Below are 22,102 nucleotides of genomic sequence, written 5' to 3'. Positions count from 1 at the left end.
CTTTCAGTTACTGAATAGTTCCTCTCTGCAGAAGATAACACCCTGCTTGCATAATAGATCGGCTTAAATCAACCCTTCTCAGCTTCCTGCATCAAGATTGCACCAATAGCTGAATGAGAGGCATCCAAAAATTTTCTTCAACAAAGTTAAAGCCCTTTCCTACTCTTATTTCCATGCAAACTCCACATTACTTTTTGTTAAGTATGTCAAGGGTAAACACATATGAGCTAGGTATCTAAGAAACCTGGTGTGCCATTGAACATGTCCAATGAACCTCATTAGTTCCTTAACAGTTTTAGGAGCATGTGCTTTCAAAATAGCTTCCACTTTCTTGGGATCAATGACAATGCCCTCTTTACTGTTGATGTGTCCCAACAAAATACCCCTTTTCATTGCAAATGCACATTTTGTAGGGTCGAGTGACATCGTGGCCTCCTTGCATTTCTGAAACATAATCTCAAATGATGCAAATGTGCAGTTTTACTTCCTGACACACTGAAATCATCCAGAAAAACCTCATAAGTTTTGTCAGGTAAGGAGCAAAAACCTCCATCACCCATTTCTGAAATGTTGGTGGTGCATTTTTCAGGCCAAAGTTCATAATTGTGGAAGTATAGACTCCCCATTCTGTTATGAATGTTGTTTTATCCTTGTCTTCCAAAGCCATATTGACCTGATTGTATCCACTAAATCCATCCAAAAATCTGTACATCTCCTTCCCTGCAACTGCATCTAGCATTGTGTCACAGTAAGGTAATGGGAATGGATCTGTAATGGTGGCAGCATTCAGTTTCCTGTAATCCACACAAATTTTGATCTTGCCATTCTTCTTTGGCACCACCACAATGGGTGACAACCAGGTTACTTTATCCACTGGATAAATGAAACCTACTTCCAGAATTCTATCAATCTCCTTCTTTAACTGTTTTTCATAATTGGGATTCATCCTATACCTCTGTTGCTTGGCTGCAACTGCATCAGTTTTCAAATTGATCCTATGCTGACACACTGGTGGGTCTATTCCCTTCATATTAGTGTAAGAACAAGAAAAAAAATCTTTAAACTCCTTTAACAAAGTTTCCAATGACTCTTTGAAGTTTAGGTCCAATTCATTTGACACTTTAATTATCTTGGGGTCTCTGTCCTCTCCCAGATTCATGTCTTCCAAATCATCTTCCCTAACTCTTGAGCTCTTTACCATTTGCTCATCAAAGATCTGCTCTGCATGTTTAATTGCTTCTAATGATTCCTGCTCCTCTTGTGACTTTTTGGTGGAAGCTGAAATACGAGATACATTTTTGTTGTTTGCCAGTTGTGGATCAAGTGGCTAGTACGGATTCTGAACTGTGTCTGAAATTTTTTGAACATCAACCTCAAAAATAGGAATAATTGTCTCATTCCTTTGAAGAAACTCTTCTTCCTCATCTTCTTCAATTGCTTCCCCCATATTAATGCCCTCTGCAAACAAAGGTGTAAAACATGTTGGGATTGTTTTCCTAGGTATCATCTGCATCCTAACATTCTTTTTACCCTATTTGATCACAATGGTGTCTACACCCCAACGTTGCTTGGCTTTACTTGCCCTTAACCATGGTCTTCCCACGATCATTGGGTAGGAACAGGTTGGTTCTTTGAGTCTGAGAATCACAAAGTTCACAATGAAAATTAATCCTGCAACACTATGGTTTGGTTCCTAAGAATCCCCAAAGGTTGCACTCTCCTCTAGTCTGCCATTTTCATTTGAAATGGTGCAGGTGCCCAATTGGTCAATTTCAGTTTCTTAAAAATCGATTCAGGAAGAATGTTAACTCCTGAACCTCCGTCCACTAACACATTTGACAAGTACACCTTCCCAATGGAAATGTTGATCACTGGAACTTTGTAGTCTACATCCACTGGTGCTACATCTCCAGAATAAATATGTGCTAGATGGATATGTCCCATTTCTTCCTGTGGTAATTTCTTTCCTTTAGCTTCATCTGTCAGTTTTCTGAGGAACATTTGACTGAAGTCAGGGACCAATTTCAAGAGCTGTCCCACTTTGACTGAAATTGGGGCATCCATAAGGGCTTCAAAAAGGTCATCAGATAACCCCTTGGTAGAAGATTGCATTGAATTATCTGGCTTCAAGGATGCAGCAGTGATGCAGAATCTGATTGCCTACTACCCATCTTCTCCCAAATTTTTTGAACTGAATCTGTGGGGGCCAAAAATCTGCTGGTTTGTCAGGTTTTTGATTAGATTGGATCTCTTGTAAGACTCCTCTCTTGATCTTCTCTTGGGCTTCCCAATCAATAGGGTCCTCAACATCTTTTCCTTGCTCCTTTTCCTGTGGTGGCAACTTTCCCTTGGATCTTGTGATGGCTAAAGTTTGCACTTCCTATGGTTTGTCAAACATTTTCTCAATTTGAATACAATGAGAGCAATCACAGTGAGAAGTGTGTACAGAATCAGTGTATGGTTTTGGTAGCTTTCCTCTTGTTTCCTCAGTAAATAGTATGTTGTCAAGTTTTGATGGTTGATTGCCCTGTTTTTCACCTGAAGTATCAATCTCTTTCAAAAACACTGCATTTACCTGAGCTGGTGGTTTCATTCTACCATCATGGAAGAACTAGTGCCTACATTTGGGGAATTTAAATTCACAATTGGAATACCTCTCTCATTCCTATGCTTACAGCACAACTCACATGCAGGTCCTTGCTTGTGTCCCATTGCACCACAATAGTTACATGGTTGCATTGGATTGTTGGTTTGCTCAACCTTGGCCCATTTTGCCAACTCCCTTGCTGGAATGGCCTTTGTTGATTTGAATTCTGAAATCTACCCCTGAAGGGTTGTGGTGCAACCACATTAACACCTGCTTCCATCTTTGCTAAAATGTGGGCAAGTCTCCTTCCCCTAAAGTTGGGATTATAGTAACAATTATCATAATCATGTCCAGGTCTTTGACATACCTGACAAAATGGAGTTTTTGCAGGACTTGGGAAGGATTGAGGTTGCATTTCCTTCAATTTCTCCAAAATCTACTTACTGGTATTGTTTGGCTCCTTGACCTCAGACTTACCATTCTTTCCTTTGCCTTTACTCTTCTGCTTCTGTGCTTTGGACTCTTTCCTTTTGGATTTCTTCTTCTTCTTCCTCTTTGCACTCCATGTGTCATATTCATTCTCTTCAGAATCTATTTCCAGATCAGAATCTGAATCTGATTCTATATCTGAATCTGAATCTGAATTTGAGTCCTCTTCCTTTGAATTTGAGTCTTGTTTAGACTTCTTTTTCTTACTCTTCTTGAGTTCACTTGTGTCATATCTCTTTCAGCTCTCATTGTTGCATCCACTATGTTGGCAAAATCGTGAGGTTGAGCAAGAGGAGCATGTCCTGCAATTGCACTCTTTAATTGCTTCCTCAAACCTCTACATAAATAATCACTTAATTGCTCCCAAGAGGGCCTTTGATTGGCTTGCAACCTGTTTACTAAATTTCTAAACTATTGGGCATAATTTTCAACCAACAGATCTTTTTGCTTGATTTTTTTTTTTTTTTGTTCAGAACATCTTCAGGGTTTTCTCTACTCCGAACCTGGCCAAAAATCTGATCTTTAGGTTATCATAATCAGGGAATGCAAGCAGTACGATACTGCATTAACCAAGACATGGCTTTTCCTTGTAATGTTGCTACAAAATGCTCCTTCTTGATAGCATCATTATAAAGTACATCATACCCACTAGCAAACCATCTTGTCTCAAACTGTCTCACATGACTGTCAGGATTCTGAGATTCTTTCCCACTAAATTTTGTTGCCCTTACTTTAGGTTTGAGTGGTGGTTGTGCCATAATGGGTACTGGTTGAACTCGTTGACCTCCCAAAGGATGAAACGTCAACAATGGTAAAGGTGGTGGTGTAGGAAACTGCAGTTGCCTCTTTGCCCTCAAAAAACTAATGGACTATCTGAATGCCAACTTACTGATGGATGACTCTTTCAGGAGTTGGGTTTCTTCCTTGCACTGTTGGCCGACGTGAAGATTTTTTCCCCTTCCTCCTGTTATTGGTCTCCACTTGTGTTGCTGGTCTCTCCAGCTCTCGTTCCTTCAAGAATTGGTGGAAATCCTGTAAACTGCTCCTACTTCAAGAATTTCTTCCCCTGCGTGACCCCCTGATCTATAAAGTTGAGATTCCAGCCATGATTCATATCTCCTTCTCTGAAACCTGGTGCCATAGGAGAGTTTTGGTGGTTCATCCCCTGAATCACTCATACATGTCTCCTTCTACTTGTGATTTTCAGGAAAATTTTGAGTTGTCTACTAGTGCAGTTAACCAAACTGATTGGACCATTCACTAATCGAAAATGCAAAAAATGTGCTTTGTAAAATTGAAAAAGCTTGGAAGCAACCTGAAGCTTTAAATCACCAGGAAATTTGGGAAAATAGTCCTGAAGGAAAATCAGGTTGTAATCCTCCTGGTTCCTCCTCTGACTTCCAATTAGAGAATGCTTGCAGAAAATCTTCAGGTTCACAACCTTATATGCCCCAACTAGACCCCATTGCCCATTAAGGCTTTGATCAACGTTTGCCTCACAATCAGCAGGATTGCCAAGTGTTATTGACGCATACAGGGAGTGGGAATTACGACTAAATCAGCCATTAAAACATTACATCATGACCTCATAGAATCAACACAGTTTCAGTACCCGTACAGGTTCAGAACAAAATCAGGGTACTAAATGGAAATTGAAGACAAACACAGAGAAACACAGAATCTTCATAGTCATAGCCTTTCATTCATCGTACTTCTCTCATACAACGCGCTACCATTAGGTGCGAGGCCAACTACTAGGAAGAATGAAGAGGCACAAAGCTCTTCACTAATTACAAACTGAAAAGTAAACTACTAATGTTTAATAACACTTTATTGAAAGAATATGCAAGGCTAACAACTACCAATGAATGGTGCCAATACCCAATTTGCTCTCTCTTGATAGAATGGTCCATTTGACAACCCAAATGGCAACACCGTGTATTGAATAACCATGGCCTAATGAAAGTTGTCTTTGTCGGTCTTTAAGAGCAATCTTCAATTGAAATAGCCTAAAAAACCATCACACACACTGTACATCTCATAACCTACCACTGAATCCAAGACTTGATCGATGAATGGAAGAGGATATGGGTTCTTCTTAGTGGCTTCATTTAAGGGTTTAAAATCTACACAAATACTCCACTTTCCATCCTTCTTTGGCTGACTACTACTGGACTCACCAATTCTGTGGTCTCCACTGGGACTATGAACCCTGCCTTCAATAATTTGTCGACCTCTTCCCGCAAGGCTTCCATCTTCTCTTGACCCATCCTTCTTAGCCTTTGCCTCGCTTAGCACCTTCTTTTAGCTCTATATGCCATTCTTCTCCTTTGAACCCTCTAATCCCTTCATATGAATTAATGAACAAATAAAAAAAATAGCCAGTATTTGCAAATATATCTCCTTCTCCATAGCTGAGAGGTCTCCACTAATCATTTGTGTCATCAATTCTTGCTTTGAAAATTCAACCTTGGTTTGCATCATCCCTTCAATCACTTCATAAGGCCCTTCAGTTTCATCTTCAATATCATTTGCAAATGCAAGTAAACCAGATTCATGGATTTCTTTGTCCATGAGAAGAAATGCAACATGAACATCCTCCTCACTGCTGGTAGTACTATCACTGTACTCGTCAGACATTGTGGAATAGTCTTGATCACTAGACTCATCCACATCTTCATCAAGTTCCTCCAATAGTTTCCTTGTGTCCATATTATATAGCTTCTTGGCACCTGTCTTTCCATAGAGGCTAATTGTACCACATCTCCAATCTTGAACAGCTCCCACTGCATGCAACCATGGTCTACCCAGTAAAATAGGATATTCTCCCAACCCCGCTGACATCACATGAAAATCAACCACAACCTTTGCATCATACACCTCCACTTCTAAGCTCCTTACAACACCCAATCATTTTACTTTTTGATGGTTTGCCAATCTGATCCGGAAGCCCACAACCCCAGTCACTATAGGACCCATCTTCTCAACGCATCAGTGTATTATAACACATATTTGGGCTCTTCCATCAACATAACCTTGTCCCATATTTTTTTCTTTTGTGCCACACATCTACTATTGGGCAAATGTCTGGTAGCTCATCTATTGCCAACACCTTCTTTGAACCTCTCTAGTTCTTTCTCCATTGGGCTAACCATCCTCTTCCACTGTTGCTTTAGCTTAGGCACCATCTCTATAAGCTGCCCAAAAGTAACATCTGCTTTCCTGCTTGTCAGATCCTCCTTCAAGTCATAGCTTAATTGCCCATCTTCTAGTGGAAAATATGAAACATGAAACTTACAACGAGCCCTTGTTTTCCTCTTAGCCTTGACATCCTCATCTTCATGGCTCTTTCCCTTCTTCTTACTAGGACCTGCGTCATTTCTTTCTTCCTTATCTTGTGTGGTCCTCTTCTCAATAGGAATCACTAATGTATCCTTCAGCTTTGCTGCCTTCTCCAAGGTGACGACACTTATCATTTTTGTCTTTCCCTTTTTCTCTTCGGTTAATCCATTGGTTCCTTATTCTCCCTTAATTTCAATGCCATAATCATTTGACCTAGTTAGCACTTGTCTTGGCAAAAATGGATACATGTCTCCCCCCATCCTTGGTGGCTTATCACATTGTGGACTGATGTGTCCCAACTCTCCACAATTATAACACGTGGGTGTCTGCCTCCACACTACCATTGCTTTGTCCAACACCATTCTTGGGTCTTTCTTCACCTCCTTACTGATTTTAAAACCTCCCCCTTTCTCGATTATTGCCCACATTACCTAGCATGTTTAGGTGGAGATTATTCATTAAATCTACCACTTGCCTCATGTATTTCCTTAGCCCATCATCTTGCACTGTTGTAGTGACCACTGCTGGCATAACTTGAGGAGTAACAGAAACCACTGGTTCATGATGAACCCCTGGTATGCGACCTTGAAAAGAATCCATAGGCTAAAACTCACACCTCCTGAGCAAAGACTCTACTCCTAGTTGACATTCTCCCAAAGACTAGCCAAGAACCTCTGTCCTTCTTCATCACGTTAGGTGGGGTACCTATAGTGCTAAGGCCTCACACATCTTCTCCCATACCATTGAAAACTTATGTATGTACGGATCTACTGGCTCACCTTCCCTTTGCACCAAACCCTGTACTTCTTGCCACACTTTGTCAGGATCTTCTCTCTTCACAAACTCCACTTCCAATCCATGCCATAGATTGTCCCAACTTAATCTCACAAGTGGATCAGCATCACACAAATCCTCTTCAAATGCTTTTGACCAAAATCGTGCATCACTCTTCAAACAAATCTGGAGAAGACGTAACATCTACGTCAGATCATGAATCTGATTGCTAATGCAGGCAACCTCCATCTTTTCCAAAAAGTCTTCCAGATATTCATCACTTCTTTCATGAAACTCCGGATAAGAGAAAGCCATGGCTACCCAAGTTTTGATGCTTTGAGAACTCATTCTAACATAGGTGAAAGAACCCAAAACTTTTTACTAATTCAATCCCCAGAAACTTCAATGGAGCTCAAGCTTTAGAAAATGATGAGCACATGCACATCAAATGAGTTTTCAAAGTTAATCACTGGAATTACGACGGACAAAGGGGATTCCTATCCACATGAACATTTATCTGAATTCTTTGTGCAAAATGAAAAGGAGTGAACTGAGGTCTGTCGTGATTATCCATTAAAGGCCAACCATGCCGTCCCAAGAAAGCACACTTGACTAATTACCCTCTGAGTTTGCCAAAATTTCAGCAACATGAAAGCATAAATGGCTCAAAAGAGCAAAAAACTAGCCATCACAACTTGAAAAATTTTTGGTAGAATTTCCCCAGAAGTAGAGCAGTAAGAATCCAAAATATAGACCGTATATGTATGCATAACCTGCCAACAATGGAACCCAAGCATCAAGTAGGAATCAATAGTACATAGCCTATGACGAGGTCACAAAACGGGTGCTCCAACCACTTGTATCACTGAAAGGATCTCGCATTTGAGAATCCCCCAGCTCACTAAAATCTCACTACGACCCTCTCACAAAGGTTTTTCCAGACCAAGTCCTAGAAATGACTGAGACTGCCAAATAAAACCAAGTATGGCTCAACAAAGGCGTACAATGGCAATACCCACAAGTAATGTACAATACCAAACAATGAGCTCAAACAAGCACCAAATGATGCATACCCACGACAACTGCAAGTGACTCCCACTTACCAGTATATCACTCTACTCTAGCTACCTGTACTTGTGTGAATCACCTATACCTGTACCTGTAACCTGTAACCTTGAACCTGTAATCTACAATCTATTATCCCAAAGCTGAAGGTACCCAAAAAAAATCCTCCATGGGGGTGCCAAAAGAATGTGAGCGGGATTGAAACACACATAACGCCTCTATAATCACCCAGCACACACTTTTGGGATGATGCACACACAAAGTATGGAGCACCACTCGGCTTACACAATCCACCTAGCCGAGACAAAGAACACACCGATGGAGTAAGAGGAAAGAGACTATCCATTTGCCCACTCAACATAGACACACACACACACACACACACACACACACACACCCCCAAAAAACTCAGCTCAAAAGAGGAAGATTTTTGATGTTTAGATACAATTGAGCTTGGGCCATGTAAAACCCTGGGACTGCCTTCCTCGATCCTCCACCCAACCTCCCTTTATAGGCCTTGACCCTAGGATCTCGTCTCCACTAGCAGCCGGCCCTAGGCCGCCCTTGGCCTGCGGTCCTTGACCTCCAGGGTGGCCCTTGGACTGACATTACTCGCCCCTTGGAGAAGCGTTCTTGTCCTCGAAAACAAGAGTCAGGATATACTAATGTTTTCCAAAGTGGCATCCTTCATGGATCCAATTGTGTGCTTGATGGAAACATGATTCAGTAGGAGGTTCAATGAAACCAAGAGTAACATCTTGATTTTCCACATTCTTGTCCATTTGCAACCATCTAATTGTATCGGTTCCTATCCAATCATAGTGTGTAAAGTCCATTTAGAATACACATGAGCATGCTAAACAAGTTATCATAACAAAGATGTACCGAAAAGAGTACCTCTTTTCACTTTCCATGAAAGTAACTTGCAGACATCACTCATCAACCAAGTTTAAGTCCTTGACTTGTTCTCAAATTGCATCAGGAAACAACCCCACCATAACTATTGTTAAAGGTTAAGACATGACGTATACATGAAGAGACCAAACCTAGTTGCAAACATGCTTTAACTTATGATAAGCAAACGACAAATAGATCAATAAATGCTTACTAATTGGATTGATTGGTGCTAATGTACGCACTTTGCATATCTTTTAGCACAAGATGACACTTTGTAATCTGCCTATCCCCTTGGATAACAGACCATACCGAGGTATGTTTCCCCCACAATTTACAGACAGTCTTCCCAAATGACTGGTAAACGGGAATCACAATAGCGTACAACAATCAACAATTTCTAAATAACCATCATGGTCACCTTGAAAAATCCAAAATCACTCAAACCAAGCCATGAACTCTATTGGTGAACGGTAGAACCAAAAGTAATCTTATAGAGATACTACACATAGAGTGCAAAATGCTGCATAAGCAACAACTTTATGAATACGCATGCTGTTCCAAATCAAGCTTTGTTAAACACTAGGGCCCATAACACCTAGTGTGCATGCATTTAGAAAAAAATAGATCCAAACCTGTATATCCATAATCATCCTTGCCAATAGTTATGGCTAATGTGATGCTCCTAGAGCACGTTGAAAAGGAGCGTGAATAGTTGCAAAAAGAAACTAAATACTTTCTATTGCAATCATTTTCAAGCCTTGCTGAAATGTTTGAACCATAATAGAAGGTGCAACAGAAGTCACTTCCAGGTACAAACAATGGAACTTTTTCATTAACAACTCATAGCCTTGCTATATGTATAGACAACCATCTGTAATGTTGTTTAGCAGCACTTGTAGCTTAACAAGTCATTCTAAGTATCCGACAATTTCTGGCCACTGAAATTGCTTGTGATACATCATGCTGAAAATGTTCTAGAAAATAGATTTGACCAGCACCTAGGGACATTGTCGTGACACATAATTGAAGTAATGGCGCTAGTGTCTATCTCAGAGACTCATGTTCTTTGCATGTGGAATATGTCTCAGGTAAGGATGTCTAGAAAAAAACATCCGTCAAGTATGAGATGTACTTGGGTGTGGAGGTAGCTATAAACACGCATGAACGTTGTGCGTGAGAGAGGCCCTTATTACTCATCCTCTACACTAGCTAAAACAAACTCCATGAGTTCGTAGACCATGTTGTATCCCATGTGACAACATGTGACAAATAAACCCTACAAGTGGGTCTATAACTGCATAATGCAGAAACTTATTTTAGAGACCACAACCCAAATTGCTTGGCTCTTACATGAAGTTGTTATTTCTTGAAAGAGCAAACATAGTTTATTTATCCTATGTAGAAAAGCAAAACAAAAGAAACAAAACCAAAACATATGCATACCTATAGGTTAAACATAGTGTCCACTTATCCGGAGTGAAAAGCACCTGCCCAAATTTCCCGTCGGCAAAGGCCTAGGAACACTAATTGGAAATTAGTGAAATGCACATGTAACCTTGGGTGTTGCCTTTGCAAACCAGACCCCTTGGGTGAAATCAGCATTGTCAAACCCCTTGGTTAAACATTGCAGAAAAGCTGCTCAACTAGCAGCTGATAGTACCTTAAGTCAACTTTGCAAGTTGAAATTATCCACGAGCCCTTGGCAGCTTATGGACTTCTTTCCTTGAAAGTGCAAGTGTGAAGATTCCAAGAATGGACCAGCACACTTAATATATGATTTAGTAATCACGAGCTGGGTCTTACCCCAAAAAAGGACTCATATAGACACTCATAGTGCTAGAGATAAGATAGGAGTTTCACTGAAGTTGGAATCGTATTCACAACTAAATCTTTTTCGGACCCAAAAATCCATAATCTTGGGTTTTTGTGAATAGCCGTGCTGTTAGAAATGTTGTCATCATCTATACACCTTGGTAGAGATAAGCCCTTATGAGTTTAAGACGTTCAAAAACTCAACTTGATTTTCACACGCAAAGTGTATACTGCTAAAATAATACCCGAAAAAATTGCTAATGGCAAGACTCTTGCTTGTCCATTAAAATTGAGGGGTACTCAACTGAATAGAATTGTTCGATCTTGAAAGCAATCACTGATTACAAACCAATAGCTCTGAACCATTCCAAAATAGGTGGCACTAAGATGGCGCTTAGCCCTTTCTATTGGCTCGTAGCCCTTCTTGTTACCATATGGACATAGAAAGATTTCAATAAAATCATGCCAAGTTTCATCTTTCCCACATAGAAGTTGGAGAGAGAGAGAGAGAGAGAGAGAGAGAGAGAGAGAGAGAGAGAATGTTGCGCTAAGGAAAACCACTTATTTTAATATGTTGTATGCTCCTTGCATATGATCCCGTGTAGACCGTGTCTGTGTCTTTGTTGATCCTATAAGTGTACAACTATGTACTTGTACCACGCTCTCGTATAGAGAGGTACTATAAGTCACATCTTGACCCACTGACCTTGTATGGGAGCGTGACTGTACAAAGATAACTTGAAAGACAACAATTTGCCTGTGAATAACATAAATAATGTTTTAAGATATCATCTACTTACCTTGTCCTTGACAGAGTATTTAATGTTATAATGGAAGCGTATACAATGATGGAGTGTCATACGTCCAATGGACTAGTATGTCGTGCATACATAGCAAAAAAAACAATAATAAGCCCGGGGCTTGAATGATAGTCTCAACCATGTGAGCTGTTGATGTACGTGCTGTGCACGCTTACACTGGCATGGATACATCACAGTGCGCCATTAAGTACTATGAACTTATATCCATACAATGCCAAATATGTGTGTCATTATCATTGATATCAAATCAATTGATAATACCTTGGCAAATAAGAGAAGCCGCACGTCACGTGAAGACAGGAAAAGCACTTTTCTTTGTACTGTGGCTTCTGATAGAGTCTTCCCAAGCACGTTGCTTTTCACGGTAGAGAGATCTTTTCCAAAATGAAAAGTAGAACATAGACAAAAACAAACATAACTTGAACTTGACTAACCTTATCACCTAGTTGTGGTCAGGTTTTTGGTATTTCGCTTGAATCTAGCTCATAGCCATATGTATTGCTCGAGTGAGTTAGCGTATGTATGATATACACCCTCGTGGGATGTAAAAGTCTGCAAAAATCTTGGAAAGTTTTCCCAAGTTTGTATGCTAAGAGCATATTCCAAAATGTGGAAACTCTGATGCCAAATACAAAACGGAAACCTTGCTTCACATAAGTACTCATGCAATTATGGTGCTCATAGCTGATACATACTCTTGGATTTGCTTGGCTTGATGATTTTTTTTCTGAGGATTTATGGACACAGCCTCGCTCTTCACGAAATTGTAGTTACTGGCCGGCCTTGCCGAGTACGTATGCCTTCTTCAGCAAGGCTAGAAACAGGTCGTGCCAATCTACATGAGATTCTGAACCACACCATGCTTGACCTTTGATAGGAATGGGACGAAGCCATGCTTTTAAACAAGATCATTTCTCACTCAAGCCTTGCTTGACTGTGAGTGGGTGTTGCACATCGTGTGTGTTTGAGGACAAACTGAACGGGCATCAACCTGGCTGGACACGTAGCCGGACACCACATTTGTACTCTCTTAGTTGTCCAAGCTAGTATAGTGATACTCTATGTATATCCTAATTCTAGAGTAACAGGTCAATTCCCTGAGTTGTAATGATGTCATGATAATTGTAAAGGTCTATGTGAGTGGGCCACTGGCCATTTAGAATGCCCTAGGTATAAAGGTCAATAACTTTAATGTGAAAGGAGGCTTATCTTTAGAGAAGAAAGAGCTCTGTTGTACGTATGCTCAAGCTACAAGGATGCTCCACCTTGTAATCATCGCAGCTAATGATTTGGTAATCCGTTTTCATTTTTGAAACTTGCATTGTGTTCCTTTCTCTTTGCTCTTTAATTCAAGTGTAAGCATTGTCAGTTTTGCTTTGGTTCGTGATTACACGTCTATGAGCTGTAATTGCAGATTTGAGTGCTTAAATCATTGTTTAGGATTGTGATTTTGGTACCTTGTTGGATTGCAGCCAGAATTGCTAGGATAGTGCCCCTAGGTGTCCTAGACCTCCTCCTAAAGTCTCGTTTCATTTCGAGTCTGTTCGAGTGCCAAAATGGCGTGATGACTTAGAGCTGTGAGAAAGGACATAGGTGGATTTATTTAATCATTGTTGGTTTGCTTGTAGAGTTGTTATGTTTGCTTTTTTAGGTTCACTTCTTGAGATTGACGATCTCAAAGAGTCTTCGTGCCCCATCCGATTCACTCTCCCTGAGTAGTGACAGTATGTTAGTGCCAGAAAGCTATGCTGCAGACGTCCGTCTCGCAGCGACCTGCTAACATTATCGCCATTGCCGCTAACCTGGATGACCAAAGGGAAAAATCCCAGTGGGATAAAAGAGCCTTTGGTATACGCTCTTATTGGAGTTGAGCCTTTGGACTTGAATTACCTGTCATGCAAGGTGAGTGCTTGGGAGAAACAAAGGAAGAGTGTCTAATGCAAGTGCCAATTATGGGACACTCTACATGAATATGAAAATTTATCAAACAAAAGCATGCAGTGTAAGAGATGGAGATGATGGGTGCTTCAAGGAACAAATGTAGCACATGTGACATCAAAGGACATCTCAATAGCTTCCACGTTTCCAAGAAGGGTTTTTGATGTAGAAGCTTCTCCACTCAATCCTCACTGTGCTAAATGCATGAGTGTCTTTTGGACTTCCTCCTTCACTTACCACTATACTACAATGACTTTGACTCTTATGCTCACCTGTACCAGCATGAGCGACACAAAGTAATTATGCTCAACTGTTCCAACTTGAGCAGTACCTAGAATAACTAAGACGCTTAGACCACAGAGAATATTACATGAAGCTTTGGGACTAATGCCTCGCTCATTTAGTGGCTTCCCTGCCCGACTCTAACTTTTATGCCATATATGTTTAATGGTGAGTTGGACTTACCTATTCAAGGCCAGAAACCCACTTCCATAAGTTTTGGAAATTTAGGCCTCTTCCATTGTATTGGTCTTTGGAGTTCATCATTTTATCAACAAGTAGGTTGGCATATTTTGGCTCCTCTTTTGACTTGCTTGTCGTATGTTGTCACTACTTTGTGAAACAAGTTTTTCAGCTGTTGTAGAGATTGATGGAGCCTTTTCTTTATGAAGCGGTTGAATCTTTGCATGGGTTCTTTGTGATTGAGTTTCCACGAGCGATTTTGGAACCCATCTTGTTTTTGGTCCTTGTGTGACCGCCTTTTGTATTTGCTCCTTTTGCTTGATGACTTGATGGACACTAGGATTTGGTAGCCACATTTGATGATTTCCTTTGTAGAAGCCTTGATTTTGTAGTTGATGATGAGGTATCCATCTAGAGAAGTTAGCAGTCTTTGTTGCAATTGGATTTTGTTGGCTCTTGGTTATCATTGCTTGCTTTGGCTAGAAGCTTGTGTTGCATGCTTTTTCTTGGTTGTTCGAGATTGAACTACAACTTTTGGTAACCATATTTGAGTGTTACCTTCACAAAATCCTTGTGCTTCAAGTAGCTGGACTGGAATCATCCGTTGCTTCACCTGTTTGTGTTGTGTAGCTTGGGTAGCTTGTTTGAGGTCTAGCTTCGGCACCCATAGTTGTCGTGTTGTCCGCTTGGAAGGTCTTTTCATATGCCTTTTGTTGTTGTTCTTTTGCTTGCCTGAGTTTTTTGTATACCGTTGATAGCTCGGCTCGCTTTTTGTAGAGCTTCTTTCTTGAGATGAGTACATCCAAGCTGTTACTTTAGGCTTTTTGGCCCAAACATTAATGTTTCCTTCAAAGTATCCCTGAGCAGTGATTGACTCATTGGATGCTACCCACCCTATCACCTTTTGTTATTGTGGTTGAACTTGTGCTTCAAGTATCCAAACTAGGTCTTTGAATTGGATGTGTTCTTTGGATACTAGCACTTGGTTTATTCTCTTCGGCTTCTTCCTAATGCTTTTTTGTGATGGAAAATTTGGTTGGTAGACTTTATGCTTTGGTTTCCATTGCATTGTTGATGGTTTGTCTCTTGATGTAGAAGCTTCGCAGGAAATTTGATGGAAGCTCGTTGAAGGTAAAGTCGTCTTGCGAGGTTGATATACTTCAGTGTTTACCTTTGCTTTACCTTTTTCCGCGATGGTTGGCGATTTCTTCTTTGCATGGATTTGAGAAGCTTCATGGAGTCTTATTGTTGTCGTTGTTGAAGCTTTTGATTGTTGTCAAAAGAAGATGTTCCTCTAGCTTTCTGTCAGGGTCAGAGACTCTTTGATATGATAGGAGTCAATTATGTGGAAAGTATCTTTATATTCCTCGGTACTCAATTTGAGTACGACTTCTGCCATGCCAAAGCTAGGAATTGGAATTTTTGAACTTGTGTACATGATCTCCTCTAGCTCCATGATTGGTGGATTTCCCATCATGATCCAAGTTCCATATGTCATTAGACTCTTTGTTGCTTCTGGATCTATAACAGCTGAACATGTGATTTTGAGTCTTGTTTCTCCGCATATGCTGAATTCGATTGTCGTAGAAGACAATCAATCTTCTCTCATATCCTTGTTCTTCTCTTGATCTTGCGTTTGTTGAAGATTTGCTGTTGAACTTGGAAACTTTTCTCCTTCATCTACTTTCATTTTCACTCTTTCTGGAGTTTGCTTTTTTGAAACAGCTTTAGTCCATTCTTCAGGTATGTCAATGATGACATATTCTCATTGTTTCTCTACTTCCTTCATGTGCACTTTGGCATCATGTTCCAAGATGTATCTATCTGTCTCACCTTTTCTGCTTTTGCACTCACAAACTTCATTAGCTTCCTTCAACACTTTTATCGTAAATAAGGGAGTTATATGTGGGACGCATGTCTAACCTCACCATCCCATCTTATTGCAGTATTAGCGAGAACCACGATTAATTTGTCAAACCATGGGACAAATCTGACTCGACTAGTGCATAGAGGCTACAAGAGGTTGTCAATCTCTTGGAAAACAACTAACAACTTGCATCTAACTCAAACTACACTCAAGTGATTGAAATCACCAAAAGTCAATCGTTCATCGGCAAGCAAATCACATCCGTTACAGCATCAAATGACATCCAAATGTAACGAAACTTCTAGGAAAAGTTTATAAGACCTAAGCACACATGCCTATGGTCTCAAACCCCACTTTAGTTCGAGTTCCAAAATCGCGATTATTAACAGCAGTGGATTTTTGACCTAGTCGTTTTTGACCCATAATGCATTTGAAGGCTTAGCAACGATGCCCCAATACCCCGCCTATGCTTAGTTTTTGATTTAAAAGTGTAAATTCCTAGTTATGATGAAATTAGCCTGTGGGTCGCGGTGACGCCAAAAGCTATGAAATACTGTGGGATGGCTTATGTCAATGCGTAGAGCTCTTGCCTGCGGTTGGTGAAATGCAACAAACACAATTACAATGTGACAACCAGAGAGGGAGTAGGAAGCACGAGAATGAGAGAAGTGAGCGCCGTTAGCTCAAGCTGTGTATTTCTTATCCAAAAACTTACAAAAATTGGCTTTTATACCTTAGCCAAGGCTTTTGGGTGGTCAAAAGTAATAATATGGAGTTCTACCAAAGCTGGGAGATGACTGGTTCATACAATCTGGAAGCTTGTAGCCCCGGCTCGTTAATTACAGAGTTTATCCGAGAAAGTAGGAGTTACAATATTCCCGATTCATCAAATTAATGATTTTTTAACAAAGAGAACTCTGAAAAATGGTATCGGTGTTAGCTTGCTGCTAACATTCCCCCCTCCTCGCATGTATCGTCCCTTGACACAGCTTTATGGGTTGAAATAGTCTTCGGGTTGACGTCTAGCGAGGCGGTCTTTAAGCATGTCTAGTGCCTTATGGTATCTCATTCTTCGTTTTTTGTCGAGCACTTGCAAAAATTGCATTTTTCCTTGATTCTTCATCTCCACCGAGCCGCTGAGTAGCCTACAAACTTGGATGATATGTTGCTTATCATTGGTGCAAATATCCTCGTTCGCCAGGTGAAGAATCCAATGTAGAAAGATTCTTCAAAGGCCAGCATATTATTCGATGGCAAGAACATGCATCTGACATAGAATTCGTAAAGGACCTCTTTTGAAGGTTGCCCACTCAGATTGTAGCATAAGCCGTTGTTTCCTTCCAAGAATGATAGCCATGGGGCTCCTGTTTGCTCAGGCTCATTAAAAAATTGTATACATGTGAGAAACATTTTGTAAATTTTATACAACATGGCACAGGAGAGATCTAGTAGACTCTTGAAGAAAGACATGGTGCCCGTTTGGGTTTTCACCATGTATTCTTCTGTTTCTTGGCCTCTCTCTGGAGCTGGTAGCCTAGGGAAGTTGAGTCAAGTTGGCCTCTTCTTTTGTAGTGCTTCATGCGCTTGCCATGTCCGTACTCTAGGTACATGAAAAAAATTTGGATCTCTTTGAAGGACTGCGGGTGCTCTTGTGAACAGAATCAAGTATCTTGGATTCTTGTTCAACCAGCTTAACCTCCACTTTGGGTTGTCTTTATCTGTGCCATCTTCTTGCATATCCTTGTACAACCTTTCTTTCACCTGTAATAGTTCTACTTTGATGAGAGGGTATGGCAGGGATCGTTGGTGCCATTGAGCGTTGATCTGATTGGGAGTGAGTTGAGTGACGTTGACAGAGTGTAAAAATCTCAACTCCCAATCCATAGTGGCTTTTCACTGCTCATCCACCTCTAGGATGATCTTCTCCTTCAGTGCGTCTTCTTCAAATTTTGACACCTGGACCATTGGCATTGTGTCTGCATCTGTGATGTGAACCTAAAAATCTTCATCACCACTCGGCTTTGCTGTGTACTGTGTCTCAAACTCAGCAAACAAGACTGAGGGTATGTCTATCTGTGGTGGCTTTGAAGTGCCTGCCTCTTCCTGCGTGTCTGGTTTCCCATCTCTGAGGAGTTGATTAATTCGCTTTAGTTCTGCTATCTCCTTTAGAAGCTCCTCCTCTCTCTGAACCCACATCAATGCCAGGTCCCTTCACTATGATTGTTCTAACTTTAATTCCAAGTCTAGGTCTTTGTTTTTCTTTTCAAGTGCCTTATACACTTTTTCAGTTCCTTTGATCGAGGCCACGGTTGGGTTTTCTCCGATTTGCCGTAAGAAAATGACCTAATCATTGATCCTCTATTCAGGATACTGCAGAGAAGCATTGGAAATATCTAATTGCACCTGAATTTTTTGAGCTGATAGAGAGGTCTTAAGAAGTTCATTCGTAACTTCTGTCAGAGCTGCTTGTCTTTTGCTTTGCAGGCATCGGACAGTTTAGTGAGTAGATCACCTAACTCCTCCATTTATTTTTGTTGTTTATCTCTGGCCAATTGATGTTGTTCAGCTTCTGCCTTCAGCTCTTGCACGTGCCTTTGAAGATGAGTGATGACAGTCATCCCATCTTCTACCTCTCCTTGGAGAGCGTCTATCACCATCTCAAGTTCTTTGGCCTTGGTGCTGTGGTTTAATGCTGCTGAACGGAGTCTCTCTGTCATTTCTTGCATCTGCCGTGCATATTCATTGACTTTGTACTATTACTTCGTCATTTGACTGCCACTCCTCCTGTCGTGCCAGCTGAGATGTGCCTATAGCCTCATGTGTTGCTTCTTACTACATCGTAACTGCTGGTGGTTAGTGTGTGGAGGTAGATGGTCGGTCTTCTTCTTGGCCATCCTGAGGCTTTGATGCCTCGACAGTTTCTGGCTGAGTAGAAGTAGAGGGTGTTGTCTCAACCCTTGCTGTCTCTTCAGGTGCCGGCCTTTCTTCCTTTTCTGGCTCGGGTTCCGTCTCATGTGCAGTGGTAGGTGCTTGTTCCACATATGCTCCCTTATCAGTCTTTTCTTCAGATCTACTTGCCTTTTCCTCTTCTGGCTTTTGAGTATCTTCTGTTGCCTTCTCTTGTTCTAGCTCAGCTTCTTTTTCTTTTTGTCTATCTGGTTGGTCAGCCTCTTGTGCAGATTCTGTTTGTTGGGTGGACTGAGAATCTTTCTCTTTCTCAGGCTCTGCTTCTTCATTGGTGTCTTTGCCTGCAGGTGATGGTGGTGGGCTAGGCATGGGATGGTCTTGTTGTTCTGTATGCGGTGAGATGGGTCAGGGAGATCCATGACTTTGCTCTTGGCTAGCCGTTTCCTTGGGTTGCCTTTGGTCTTGTGCTTCCTTGGTTTTCTTTGCAGCTTCTTCTGCCTCCTTCAGATTTAGAACTTCAGCCTCTTAATACATTCTTTCTAAATTCTCTGTTGGATCATCCACCTCTTTTCTTGTATGATGCTTTGTTTGAGTGCCTTTCAGTCCTGTAGGTACCCATTTTTCTGGGTCCTTCCCTTGTGCTTGCCTACTGCACTGGTATGCTCTTTTCTCTCTTTCAAAGCGCGCTTGTTTTTGAGCTGGCTATTGTTGGTGTGTGGCCACAACTTTCCTTTTCATCTCTTCTCTCTGAGCTCTTTTTTCTTTGTTGTCAGAGCTTCCAGTGAGCTATCAGCTAACTCATCATCAAATTTATATGATCTTTTACCTGACCTTGTAGCTCGTGGAGAGGGTTGTGCTGCCAATATCCATGTATTCTGATCAGGGGCACACGGTAGGTTGTCGGCCATGCCGATGGCATGATATGCTATTCTAGTACAAGACCTCTAGCGCACCCAAGTACGTGATTTTGCCTTCCTTCTTGGTGCCCTTCAAGGTTGTTAAGACATACTACACGTGGTCCACGGGCTGTCGTGTTGCCGACTTGAGAACCTGAGTGAATGTGGTGACCACGGCGTGATTTGGTGTAGTGTACCTTGGTGGCCTTTTTGCCAGATAATGGAAGTGTTAGTGGTACAAACGGGCTGGCTCTTCCACCTGTTTGTGGATAAGATCGACGAATGTAGCCGCGGTTGTCTCTTTGGTAAATGTGCCTGCGGTTTTTCTGTCTCTTGTCCGCATGGTCATTCCTTCAGTGGGCGTTCTGAGTGCCTATGCCACTATCTATTTTGTGATCACTACTTCGACCTTGTTCCCTTGGGTGTCTGATATCTGTGCGGTTCCGTCTTCTTTGATGGTGGATAGAAGCTCATAAGCTTTCTGAAAGTCCACTCCGCAAGGCTCCTGTTCGTAGAAATGCTTGAGCCCCAGCCTGCGGTTAGCTTCCTTGGTTTCTGGTTTAGCAGCTACATCATAGACTTCTTTAGGCAGGAGTTGCAACTCCACTTGATGCCCCTCTTCACTCTTGAACCTGCCAGTGAAGACTATAGTGTGGTGCTCTTCTAACTGTTATCTGGAAAGGTAATATGCCTTTGTTGCTTTGACTGACTCAGGGTCTAGTTGATACGCGGGTAGTTCTTGTAGTTTCTCTTTTTGGTTTAGCTTCTTCTTGGCCCTCTCTACTGCTTGCATTGCTCCTGTTCAGTGAATAGAGTGCAAAGTTAGCAGATTTGTCGGAATTTTCTCTGAAATGTCCTTTTAGACTGAAATGTTGACTGTTTGGTCCAATTTGCTTCAAATCAATTTTTGAACAAGCAAAGATGCATAAAAACATGCAAGGAATAAAACTGTATGGTCAAAGCAAAAATTTGCAACCAAAGTAAATAATCGCGATTATTTACAGCTGAGGAAAGTTTCCAACTTTTTGTAAACTTGGCTTTATAGGCTTGAAGTATATACCAACTACATGCTCTGAGTGAAATATGGGCTCATTTGGATGCACAGGGTGAAAATGGTACCAGATTTTGGCTTTAGGTCTCTGAAACAATAGATATAAAGGAAATTTGAGATTTTGAATTCCAAATTGATTCAAAATTTGCTAGTGGGCTTAACACATCATGTACTTTGGATGTATGATGACAAAATATCCAAATTCCCCAATTTTGACCAGAAAGTAAATAATCGCGATTATTGACTTTTCTTCTAAAATTGACATTTTTTGGTACAAATTTGTTCTAGGCATTGTATGGACTTTGGGTATGAGATATGAAGTGATTTGGATCAATAAATGTGGTCCATAACCCAAATTTTGGCTTGCAAAGACTTCTTTGCGTTTTTTGGCAATTTTACAAGTAATGGGTGGTCTTTTTGACTCATACTTGATTTTTGGCATGTAATAGGTGTGTACACATGGTAGGTGAGGTGATTTGACAATTTCTAAGCAAAACTGATGCAGAAGTAAATAATCGCGATTATTTACAACAGTGACAAAAACTTTGCAAAACCTACAAATTTTGACCTAGACATGTTTCATACACCTAATATAAGTCCTAAATTGAATTTGGTCAAGTTTGGTCATGCAGGCATCACTTTGTGCTTTGTCGACTCTGAAATCCCCGTTTTTTGTGACTACTCTGCCTGTTGGATTGGTTGTTCAACTTTGAGGCTTTGGACTTGTCCGCAACATAGTCGTGAAGCAACCTGTCCAATTCTGGCTCATTTGGAGTCAGTTTGATCTCATATGTCGAATTTGATGCTTTGTAACCTTCGAGCCATTTTTTGATTTTTGAGGGCTTTGCTTGATGGATTTCACCAAACCAATCATATACATTGTATATGGACCTCATTAGCAAGCCATCTGTGGAGTCAGGTCAGAATTCTGGCATTTGCCAAAAACCTTACTTTTCTACTGGGGACCCCTTGACCCCAGCCGAATGGTCATCTGATGGTATTATGTTAGGGAATGCTATGGTTCAAATCCCATCCGATTTGGTCAAGCTGGCAGGACGCTATGGTCAGTTTTAGGTCGTAGGTCTTCGTGCACTGCTCGGTTTCTAGGGTCTTTTCTAGGGCTTTAGACTAGCTATCGGCCATACAAAATGGATCATTCTCGAGTAAAGAACTTACCCCTCATGTCTCGTGTGA

The sequence above is a fragment of the Adiantum capillus-veneris genome, chromosome 15 (assembly GCF_014529385.1).
Source record: "Adiantum capillus-veneris isolate H3 chromosome 15, ASM1452938v2, whole genome shotgun sequence".
Taxonomy (NCBI): Eukaryota; Viridiplantae; Streptophyta; class Polypodiopsida; order Polypodiales; family Pteridaceae; genus Adiantum; species Adiantum capillus-veneris.
Note: the sequence above shows the minus strand (reverse complement) of the source record.